The sequence below is a fragment of the Chanodichthys erythropterus genome, chromosome 13 (assembly GCF_024489055.1).
Source record: "Chanodichthys erythropterus isolate Z2021 chromosome 13, ASM2448905v1, whole genome shotgun sequence".
NCBI classification, from domain to species: Eukaryota; Metazoa; Chordata; class Actinopteri; order Cypriniformes; family Xenocyprididae; genus Chanodichthys; species Chanodichthys erythropterus.
Window position 1 is genome coordinate 51369796 of NC_090233.1, and position 13134 is coordinate 51382929.

A 13134-nucleotide genomic window follows, 5' to 3' on the forward strand; every position below is an offset into this window, starting at 1 on the left:
TCTTTTAGCGTCTTCCTCTCCAGCCCAAGTAGAAATGGGCCTAAAACAGGAGAAGTGCTCGTATTTAACCTCGCTGCCAACCCACGTGGTGCTCAACCACACAGGAAGAGGCATAACAGTCAGTGCCTCACGCTCCTCTGTCATTCGCTGGCTCTTGCCCACCGATATGCTAATGTCCACACGTATTCACGTCTGAAGATATACACCGATTGTGAATGCAGCGTTTATTTAACAGGTGCCCTTTTGGGGAGACACAATTTTGTTCTAAAAACACATTTGGTGTTCTCAGTTCAGGTTAATGCCAGTTTGTACGATTAAATAGTAAAACACTTGTTTTCAATCATGCCTGTTACACCAATATGCAACTTTTTCTCTATTCAGGGATGCAACAAAATTTCAAAATTGGTGTGTCAAATGTTTGTTAAAGGATAAAATGGTTGAAATGAACATATACATGTCATAGATAAGAGTTTTTATTTCAGTCAGCGTTCACCCTTATCTTGCTTTCTGTTCTCCTGAGCTCTTTCAGTTTGTTCTCCCGTTGCTTAACAGTTGCAACACGAGAGGAAATGCCAAAGAGTGTCTCTTAAATCCCCATCAGAGGGAAGTGAATTATCAGACAGTGGGAGAAATGATGCCAGGACTTTATAAAACACTGTGCCTCACTGACCGAGGTTGAAAAATGCATCTGAATTCACGTTATTTGGTCTAAAATGAAGTTAGATGTTGACTAAAAGAGCAGAAATGAAGATGTGATCTGATCAGGCACAGGAAGGACCCGTAGAGCAACTCACGCGTGTTATTTCCTGTGTGCAACACCTGCAAAAGACAAGCATGCATGCCTTCTTGACTACTGACGGCACAAATGTTGCTTAAAGCCTGTTATTTATTTGACAAAAGCATCTTCTAATGCTGTGATGATTGCATGCAAGGAAGCAGAGATCAAGATCAGTCGATTAATGAGAATATATATTTAGATGAAGTGTCTGAATGATTTTTAAGCCAGATCTTTGGAGCGCTGTGGTTTTAAGAGGGTCTTTTAGCGGTTATTGTCATGCACACGAGGTTTAAAGTGGCATTAAAACCACAGCGTTCTTCTCTTTCTGCTTTATATCTGAGCAAGGACATCAGATACTGCAGAAGCTTCCTTCTCATTTAGCGCTGCTTCGGTTTGAAGGCCTGAGCATTTATTTTCATACAGGGAACACCAGCCCAGGTTTCAATTCCCCACCTCACTTTATCAGACCAGCCTTTCAAAGTCTGTTTTCAGCCATGACAACCTGACACAGCGAGATGGTGTGTGGAGAGCCGAGCTGGGGGATTTTTTTAAGTGTGTGTGTGTGTGTGTGCTTGAGGTCAGAGCCGCATGGTTTTTGAACAATTATAAAAAGCCGAGTGGAAAAAGGTGTGGTGAGATAGATGTGATCTGAAGTTGACTCGCGTCTCGTTTGGTTTCGCTATGACACATTTACCCGCCCGTTTCAATGCCTTTGTCCCTTCAAAAAAGGGATTTTTTAGCATTAAAAATACATTTTAAATATTTAATAGATATAAATACTATTTTAAAATGAGACATTTTGTTATATTAAAGATATTTTTATGTAAAAAGTGAATATTAAGCAAAAGGCCTAAGTGTGTTGTAATACATTTAAACTATTTTTTGTACGTTTTTATGAAAACAGACCACATGCTTTTAACCACGCTGAATTGAGCTTACTGATGATGCTATTGTCTTCTCTGTAAAGCTGTTGAGTTTGCTTCACAATTAACAAACTTTGCAACATTCACACTGTTAACTGAATCAGCATTGAATCAAACTGAGCTGAATAATGACACTCGTGTTTTCAGAGCTGCTTTAAAGCTGAAACTGATTCATAATGGAAGAATTTTGCACACATTAATACTGTTGAATCTGCTTTGAAACAATGTATAAAAGTGCTGTAGAAATAAATGTGACTTGACTTAACTTGACTAGTTTGAGGTTTCTACAAACAATCCTGGACGTAAAAATAAAAACAGGTCAAAATTAGATGATATTTCCTGTGTTAGGGGCTTGCCAAAGTGTTTCAGAAGTTTCCGAGTGCTTTATAATGAAAGCAATGTTTGGTGTTTGCCAAGATGTTGCGTACTGATGAAAGTCCCATGGTGCATCCCAATTCAAGTACTGTTTTATAGTATAAATAGTGCAAGTGTTGTGTTCACACTGAAAATTGTAAAAAGAAATAGTGCACTTTAAATACCCGGATGATGCACTTAATTAACTGAGAAAACAAGTGGACACTTCATGCACTCTTTAATTATGTAACTGAGGGGGAGGGGCGATCAGATAAAACTAAGGGGCCATTTACACAACAGTTTTCAAATTACACAAATAAAACTTGTAATGTGTTTTCATTTGCACGATAACAGCGTTTTGGGTGCCTGAAAACATAAACTTTTGAAAACAGGTTTCTAAGTGCAAGTTTTTTGGAAACGTGAATCTGCGGAAACGATGATGCCATGCACATGTGTATTACATCAAAGTCCCTTTAAAGGGAAGCCCTGGTATTAAGACTTGCATGGCTTAATAAAACATAAATGATGTCTCTTACTGAAATATGCAGTATGAAAGACACTTTTTTTAAAATCCATGACATATTTGGACACCATTTTGTTTGGGTGCACAGTGCGTTCTCTGTCGATGACGTCAAATGGTTGCACTCAGTGAGCTGCTGACGCTGTCCTGTTGTTATTTTTACTGCAACACAACATGGAGTATAATATACAATGGCAATTTTCAGTCGATGAGCCACAAGAGAAGCGATGCAAGTCTTCACTGCTTATATAAGTGCAGCTCCTATCACTTTGAATGGGGAAACATCGAATTCTCCAAAGCTGTTCGCCAAGCTTTCCGTTAAATTTCATATTCAAAAACATCTGTCTCATACGTTTTGTTTCTAAACGCTCGAATCATGACAAAAAATAGTATTTTTCAGGCTGGATCAAGCTATTGTGCAGACCTAAGTGCGCTTCAGACTGTTTCTATAAGAACCGGAGCTCTGCAGTGACGTGATGACTTTACCAATCGGTGATTGGCTCTTTTATTTTGAAGGCAGGACTTCAAAACCATATTGCATGTTGCAATTTCTCCCATACGAGTGATGTGTCTTGTGTTAGTCTTTGGTATTACATGCTCAGTCTGTAGTATTTCATCGCCATCTAATGTCCTGGCAGCAGAATACAGTGTTTTTAGCCGTTTTCGTGGATCTGTGTGAACTGATTTGATAATGGTGTCGTCTGTACGCAGAAAACTTCTCCATTTTAAGCATATTGTTGTCGTGTAAACGTCCCCTAAAATAAATAATAAAAATAATAACCTAAAATTAACACTCCAAGTGCCAAATGTGAGTATATGAAACAGTGTCAGTCGCCAGATGGCCGGTAACATTTTTATGAATTCGAATATGAGAACATGAAAGTGAACAAACATGATTGGGACAGTTGATGGTCAGTGCTGCATCATCACGAAAATCTGTGAAGTACTAAGTTGAGCTCTCTTTCATCCCTTCTTGCACTTGAACGGACAAATTCACAAAATTATGTAAAAAATGCATGTCGGCAAGTATCCTAGTAAACATAGTGAGGTATGTCTTCAGCTGAGAAAGAAAACACATGATCTGTGCGTGCATTCCCTCTTAAAGTGACAGCATCCTAATAATCCTGCTGCTGTCTGTTTCAATGTTAACCAAACAACAAAGAGAAACAATCCCTCACTGCTCTTTTAAAAGGATGAAGACTATGCAGTGTTATTTATTTGACTAGCCTACTTTATTACATTTCTGCACCTGAAAACTGCTGTTAGACCTGCATGAAAAGCACTGTTTATTTCATTTGCATCTTTTGTGCTGTTGCTTGTAATTTTATTGTTTGTTCTTATTTTATTACTGACTGATTACTTGTCTTTAAAAATATAGGCTATTAAATGTATATTAGTAGTTTTAGCCATGGCATTGACATTGGAATAGAGACTCTGTTTCATGGCTGGTAAAAAATAGTTTTGGCTGGTAAATTTTCTTAAGTCTCCACCAGCCATTGGCAGGTGTGACAAAACTGTCTCCTTCAGTGTGCATCTGATCACATGATGTGAGGAATCACTCGACACTCTCAGGATGATCAGTGCTGATGCTCGACATGCCAAACATCACCAGTTAACACTTTGCAAATGGAAATTTCACTAGTAACCAGAAATTTGTGTGATTTGACAAAATTGAAACTCAAAAAAGCCAATGAAAAAAAAAAAGAAAAAACATGAGCTGAGATTATTTAGTGTAATTTCAAATATAAAAAGGTTTATATGCAATCTAAAATGAGTCACACTCCGTCAGTCATTCAGAGAATCATCAGGTTTGGCGTTTATGGAGCAGATTCATGAAAGATTGTTCTCTTTTTCCACTCATACAAAGAAGAGAAAGAGGAAAACATGCTAACCAATTGAGAGGAGAGTGAGAGTTTGTCTGATGCCACTTTCTCATGGTCTCTGAAGTGTGGGTTCGATGCTCTTTTACTCTTCCTGATGTCTGCTGCATCATTATGAGGGTCTGTAGAGACGTTCAGCAGTTTGTGTTTAAATTGACTCTTAGGTGTTTTAAAGTGACATTTTCAATATTACATTGAAACTCTATAGTTATTGAATTCATTTGTGCCAATCCTAACTAAGAAAACCTATGAAACTATTTTCAACTCTGGTTGAAACTCTGGCTTACCACTTTTTTTTTTCCCTTGAACTTGTATTTTTGCTGTAAAATACATAAATTTTTTGGAGAAAAATGAGTTGCATGTTGTTTATAATGAATCAGCCTGTGTGTGTGTGTGTGTGTGTGTGTGTGTGTGTGTGTGTGTGTGTGTGTGTGTGTGTGTGTGTGTGTGTGTGTGTGTGTGTGTGTGTGTGCGTGTGCGTGTGCGTGTGTGTGTGCGTGTGTGTGTGTGAGAATGAAACTCTTAGTGAATATATATATAATATATCAAAATATCCTCTTTTGTGTCACACAGAAGATGGAGTTTCCTTCAAATATCTGTTTCGTATTAGTCAGTATTAACTTTGATATTGTTAGTAATATTTCAACTGGACTAAAGCAGCTTAGCTTTACTTGATTATCCTTTTCTTTTTTTAAATCATGCGTATCAAATATGATCATCAGGCTTTTGAGGAAGGTTTATTTAACCATCATTTATTGCATTATATGTTTTAAAACTACAGAGATTTGATCATAAAACTAAGCATTTAAATATAAACTTACTAAGACATTGTTGGCAGATATTGATATTTATATGCATATTAGTCTGATATAGTGTTATAAAGATCTCAGTGATTTACATTACAAGCATTAGAAATTCAGCATCTGGATCAAATTGCCTATTTTTGAATAAAACTGAGCTGTTTTTCCTCCATATTTGCATTATTTAATTATGTATGCCATTAAAGCCTGATGGATGAAATGATAGTAAATATATATATATATATATATATATATATATATATATATATATATACTTTTTATTGTTAATTTGCATATCAGTTACACTTTAAAAAGAAACTATATTGGTAGATATTTATGCATTTATGCATTATGCATATTTATGCATATTATCACATACTTGTATATTTATGGTCTTATGGTCAGGAAATCCCTAAAAATCATTATTGATTTATTGCAACATTACCTGTTTGAAATCAGTTTCAGGAAGGGTCCATTATAAAGGTTTTGTGTGTGTGTGTGTGTGTGTGTGTGTGTGTGTGTGTGTGTGTGTGTGTGTGTGTGTGTGTGTGTGTGTGTGTGTGTGTGTGTGTGTGTGTGTGTGTGTGTGTGTGTGTGTGTGTGTGTATATTAGTGCTGTCAAACGATTAATAATAGCATACAAAATAAAAGTTTGAGTTTGCCTAATATATGTGTGAGTACTGTGTGTAATTATTATGTATATATAAATACAAACACATCCATGTATACATTTGAGAAATATTTACAAGTAAAAAGTTGGGACAAGGCCATGTTTACCACTGTGTGGCATCCCCTCTTCTTTTTATAACAGTCTGCAAACGTCTGGGGACTGAGGAGACGAGTTGCTCAAGTTTAGGAATAGGAATGTTGTCCCATTCTTGTCTAATACAGGCTTCTAGTTGCTCAACTGTCTTAGGTCTTCTTTGTCGCATCTTCCTCTTTATGATGTGTCAAATGTTTTCTATGGGTGAAAGATCTGGACTGCAGACTGGTCATTTCAGTACCCGGATCCTTCTTCTACGGCCAGAGAAAGCGCCTGCGCTTCTGGATCATGTTTAGATATGGCTTCTTTTTTGACCTATAGAGTTTTCGCCGGCAACGGCGAATGGCACGGTGGATTGTGTTCACCGACAATGTTTTCTGGAAGTATTCCTGAGCCCATGTTGTGATTTCCATTACAGTAGCATTCCTGTATGTGATGAAGTGCTGTCTAAGGGCCCGAAGATCACGGGCATCCAGTATGGTTTTCCGGCCTTGACCCTTACGCACAGAGATTGTTCCAGATTCTCTGAATCTTTGTGTGTGTGTGTGTGTGTATATATATATATATATGTCAAACCAAAAATTATTCAGACATTTTTTATATATTTGTACTAGTGGGTTCAGGACACTATAGTTCATTTATGTAAGTGAGGATAGCTAAATAAAGTAAACTGTGACATATTACAAAATTATTCATACAGTGGACTACCAGTAAAGTTGATACAAATTTTGGACCAAAATGATTCAAACACTTTGACCTGTCCATGTTTTGTTTAAGTGTTATCTGACATAATATATATATATATATATATATATATAATACACACACACACATACACATTTATTGTAAAGAAAGAAGCACAAACACTTGGTTTGAAATATTCATGATATATCTACTGAAGTCAGTGTTGTGTTTGTTTGTAGTTTAACTCCAGCTGTGGTCACTCATGTAACAGGTTAACATATGTACCATATGAGCAGGAAGTGACCTGTTCATGTCCTGAAAGCTGATTGGCTGCTGGCGAGGCTGTTCTGTCTGGACTGATAGACATTATCTTGTTTGGCAACAGCTTCCCCTCCCCTTCTCTCCTCCTTTGTGTCTTTCTTTCCATCTGTTTTAAATGTCCCTCAAGATCCACCGCTGACCAGTGTTTTGCAAATGATGGCGTCACCGTTTGTTACTTCCTCTGGTTTTAAAATATGAGCCTGAGCTGTGCGTGAGAACGAAAGAGAGGATGTCTAAGAGCATAACACTTCTTAACTTGATTCACAACTGCTTTACAGAAGATATCATTTGCAAAATAATACCTTTTGCTGTTACTTTACTAAGTGATCAGATGCACCATTTTCACCAGCTGGACCAGAAAACAGGCAAAAAAAATCTTACAGACGGCAAGAAATGGAAGTTACACTCGTCTTTTCTTCCCTATTGTGCTGTATATCCGAGTGCAACACTTCTGGAACAAGTACAAATGTAGGGCGGGGCTTGATTTTGTCCGTGGGGAATTAATTGGATGGTTGTGGTTTGCTATTGGTGGATCTCATGTGATTGACAGGTTGCCCCGCCCTCATCATCAGAGAAGAGAAAAGATGCTGAAAGATGGAGAGGAAGTTATTCTGATTCAAGATTATGAGGCACATGTGCACGGATAAATAATTTATTATAAATACAATATTCCATAAAAAAACAAATACAACAATCGTCCATTTTGATTTCATGGAGACTTTAATAATCAGAGTGCAAGGATGCAGGACTTTTTTCACTCAAGAAACCACTCAGAACATTGTGGCCATGAGGTTTTTTTTCACACACATTTATCAAACTGTAGTTGAAATCAATCATCTGCACTCAGTAGTGCACACTTCTCCAAATATGGACATATAAGGAACCGGCCAATAGCAGCCGCTCTAACAGACGTGTCAATAGAGAAGTGACGGTCCTTCTGAAGGAAGCGGCCCATGAGGTCACACTTTCTGACTTTAAACTGAAGCTTGTGTGGTTGAAGCACTCAGATCAGTGAGATGATCGACCTGCGACTGACCAACTTCAACGTGTGTGTGTGTGTGTGTGTGTGTGTGTGTGTGTGTGTGTGTGTGTGTGTGTGTGTGTGTGTGTGTGTGTGTGTTCCTCCCACTGGAGGATATGATGTAACATCATGATTAATAATGTGGCTTGATAGGTTATATTTCAGTCTGAAGTGATTCAGATGTCAGGAGCTGATAGTGAATTCTCATTTTATTCTCTTGAAGGATTTATTAAAGATTCTGTTTATCACAAAAAACAATCCTGATCTGGTCATTGGACTAAAAAAATATGCTTTTTTTGAAGTAGTGTTGTCAAAAGTACCAACTTCTCTTTTCTCTGAAATTTTAAAAATGTGATGCTTTGAGTGAATTCGTAAACACCTCTGATTGGCCATTGAGTTCACGCACTCATCAGATATGTCTGTGATTGGTTACAATGATCAATGCATGGGAGCGTTTGAAAGGGAGAGCAGTGTAGTCACGGAACACGGAATGTGGAATGGATTATATGCATGGAATGTTCTTTAGAACTTACACAATTAATCTAAGCCAGCTGGAAAACTTCCGGTGAAATGTCACTTGTTGGTGTGTTGAGCATCAGTGGTGTAATATTTCATTTAGAATCAGAATATAGTCACTTAAATAGTCAGGCATAGCATTAATTTAGTAATTCAAATGCAAGTTGACATAATAAATATATGAATAAAGACGTCCCTCATTGTTCCTCCTCGGCTGAATTCAATTCGACCATCAGTTTTCACACTTTTGTGTGAAAAAAAGCATCAATTAAAGTAACAATTAAAGATTTATTGTGCACTTTAGTTAGATCTTTTGAGTATTTCATACTTCACACTTCACCTGTGATTTACCTAGTGATTTTATATTTATTCAAAAGCGAAACTGAGTGAAAAACTATTACTAATATATGCACAAATAAATGCTCCCCTGACGGTTATAATGGTAATTAATGTCTTTTTTATTTTTAAATAAATGTTTTCTATCAAATCTTGGATTTCCTACATCTTGAAATGTTCAGTTTTACAAATGGGGACAATGTCAGAAGGACAAACAAATAATGTTTGTGGTCATCTCATTAAAAATAACATTTGAAGAGCTGGAAAAATGTTGCGTGTGCGTGTCTAATTACAGCGTTTCTTATTCAAACCGTCCCAATAGCTTCATCTTTATTGCAATCAATAAAACTGGTTTATTGGCAAATTAGCCAAGTGTGATAATGATAACTGCATAAAAACATGAATACAACATTAAAAAGTCCACCATTGATGGTTTTGTGTCGATGTACAGCGAGTACAAAATGACAGCTAACAGATCACCGGAAATGCCCGAGCTGGCTTCACAAAATCCAGGAAGTAACCGTGCATATAGTCAGTCCTCGTGTTGACGCGCTCCCAAAAAAACATGATATATTTAGCCCCGGGAATGCACATTTTACAAGGGGAACCCCGCCAAAAACGTGGATTTCACCCTCTGGAGTAAGATTTTTACCAGGGGACCCCCCTGAAACACAATTGGGCTAGTTTTGAGTAGCAATTGGGCGGGTTTTGTTGTGAACACCTGGCAACCCTGAGCGGGACCATTGTGTATCTGTGCTCGGTGAAGAGTGTCATTGATGACTATTTACAACATGTTTTTGAAGTGTTGATCATTGTAGCCAATCACAGACATATCTGGAGAGCATGTGAACACAATGGCGTTTACGAATCCCTAAAGGGTCACGTTTTTAAAATTTGTCGGCACTTTTAACAACACTATTTTGAATTTCAAAAAAAAAAGGTAGTTCAGTCTTTCACATTTAACTAAATGTGTTACTTGCCACTTCTTTGTAATTATTTGAGTGAAAACTCTTTGGAGGGAAATCCTCTCCAGCACATTTTCAGTATAGAGATGAGTTTAAATATTTTTGTGCATTAGAAAGTGAGCTGTTAATCAGGTCAATCTGAGTGTGACGAGGCACACGAGACTCGACGGTTGAGCTTCAAACAGGAAGCTGATGCGGATCTGAGCTTCGACTCTTTCTCATTTGATTATCAATCAAGCTTTGACACAGAGCATTGTTTTTTAAAGTCATTTTATTTCAGGTGTCTGATTGTATTATGAGCATTTTCATGCTCGAACTAGTTTCAGTTACAATATTTAGTTCTTTGTAACTAGAATATATGTGCAATTTTTATTCCCAAATAAAACATAAACAAAGTAGATGAATTGAGGAAACAGTGTTTTTTATGGACTTTTTTAAATTAAGACATTTTAAACAATCATATGCACTTCAGCCAGCATATATGATTTTTTTTTTCTTTTTTTTCCTGACTTGGATATTAAGATATTGTTAATTTGAGTTGCATGTAGATGTTTTTTTGCCTGTGTGCTGACTGACTGCTTTTTGAATGTTAACTGCTTGTGAGTGGGTGTTTTTGCACCATGTTTTAGGGTGTAAACTTGGGTGCAAAACTGAAACACTTTGAAGTGCACACATTCAGCCTACATAGTGAGCTGCTGTTATGTATCTGTGGTTAAAACCAGCACAACTTAAAACTTGGGAGGGAAGGTGAATTCACCTGCTTTCGCGCCCAAATGTGTTTGAATCTAAACAAGCTCTTAAAATAATAGAAGAAGAATCTTTATAAATATCATAAAGAACATTCAGTGCTATAAAAACAAACCCTAAGAACTGAATGAAATATTTCTTTTACATTATTCCAGCCTGTCATTCTTCTCCAGAGCGCTGCAGTTATTTCTGTCAGTTGTACTTTCACTCTTGAGTTTCCTTTACTACATTTTAGTAACTTTCTCTTCTTCATTTGTATAGATTCAGATTATGAAGCATAACGCACTGACATGAGATCAGTTCGCAGTTGTACGATAGTGACAGGGTTTGAGGTGAAGCAACACTTACATCTAGGGTTTGTTTTAATGTCATGAAACCAGTCAAGAACATGAGATTTTAACTGTTATATGCATGTACACACTACCGTTCAGAAGTTTTAGATTGGTACGATTTTTTAGTGTTTTTGAAAGAAGTCTCTTCTGCTCACCAAGGCTGCATTTATTTGATTAAAAATACAGTAAAAATAGTAAAAATGTGAAATATTATTATAATTTAAAATAACTGTTTTCTATATGAATATATGTTAAACTGTAATTTATTCCTGTGATCAAAGCTGAATTTTCAGCATCATTACTCCAGTCTTCAGTGTCACATGATCCTTCAGAAATCATTCTGATATGCTGATTTGCTGCTCAAGAAACATTTATGATTATTATTATGATATTTTACCTATTTTATATATATGGATTTTTTTTCTACAGGCCCCGTTGAATCTGGTTCATTTTTTTTTTTTTTTTTTTTTTTAATTGGCCTAGTTAATGTTTTCAGGTAGAGAAAATGAATAGTCAAATGTAAAATAACACTGCTGTCTTCACTGTAGAAATGAAATATAGATTTATCTTTATTAAAAGTTACAAAATGTATTTAGTTAAGAGCAGTGAGGGGAATTGTTTTCTTTGTTGTTTTATGAACATTAAAATGCAGACAGCAGCAGGTTTATTATGCTGCTGTCACTTTAAGAGCTGCACAGACCCAGTATACTGATACACCATTTATTCCTCAACTGAATCTTTTTTTTTTTTTTTTTGGTCAGACTCACTCATTTAAACAAAATCATCTACATAGATGTCATATCTGAGCAGATGCATAAGAGAAGCTGCTTTGCTTTTTACATCCGTGTGCACTTACAGACTCAAACGTCAATCTATGCAAATGATCTGTGTAATAATAAGGCACATTAATAAGATGACTCAAAAGAAATGCCGTTTCTGAATCAGCTTTACGCTTTAGTTCCTAATGACCTTGATCGAGCATTGTGATAAACGCGGTGACGCAGGTCTTTTAACGTGTTCTGTGTTTCTGATCACACTCTTACAATGACCGTGATTCATTCACACCCCAATCACACTCACTGATGCTCATTTATCATGTTTAGCACATAAAAAGATGTTCCAAATGACATTCAGTCCCTAACGTTCTTTTAAAAAAGAGAGTTCCAAATAGAACCTTTCTTTAGTTTAAGCACAAGCCACTTCCTGTCTGCTCGTGTTACACGTACAGTGATGTTTGTTCACTCGAGTCATGCTTCAAAATATCATTGCATTAGATAGAAAGCATCACTCAAATGCTGTAGGACTTCTTCTATCGTTTGATCATTTCAAACCACAAACTTGTTTTGCGTGAACATTGCTTTTGTAATCTAATGAGCATTCAGACACTTTGAGTGTGACATTGTAAAGTATGGCACATTATCTTCTGCTGCTAACAAGAAACCAATACATTTCTTTTCTCAAGCTCAAGTGCGTCCCGCTGCAGTGAAATGCCTGATATGACTCTGAAGTCTCATTTATGAGTCACTCAGTAACTGTTGTTCGCTCATGTGAAGGAGGTGATGGTTCCCCTCTCAAATGTGTGGAAAGTCTTTTTCAAAGAAAAAGAGCTTCAGTAAGTTTGCCGTGTTTATGATGTGAAGTATTGACAGGTGCATTACACAGGTGACACAATTCCCCAACAACACTTTTATTGTCTTAAACCTGGGCACTTGTGCCTGAATCAGCTTGAACTAATAAAATAAAGAAATAAAAAATCTTTAAATGATGCATCCAATGCTTATATGGTAAAAGTTTTCACTCTTAAATGATCAAAAATATACAGAAATGAAGAATCTCATTGCAATTCGATTGCTAAGCTGTTCTAAAGCCCTGTGTGTGTATATATATATATATATATATATATTTATATAATATTTTTTTTTTTTTTTTTTTTTTTTTTTTTTAACGCATGCGCTGGTGTACGCGCACAGTCGAATGCACAGCCTTGTAAAGTCTACGTTGACTGGTGCATACACAGGCGTTCGACGCATGCGCGGTTTTGAGCAATCTCTCGCCACGAGTTACCCATGTAAACATCTTTGTATTCTTTCATGATAGAATTGTACAAATGAGGGTACTTTCTAACCTCTTCACACAATCTCTCGTCTATGTAGGCCTTCATTGTCGCTGTAGCTTGCATGTGTTCTAGTCTGTT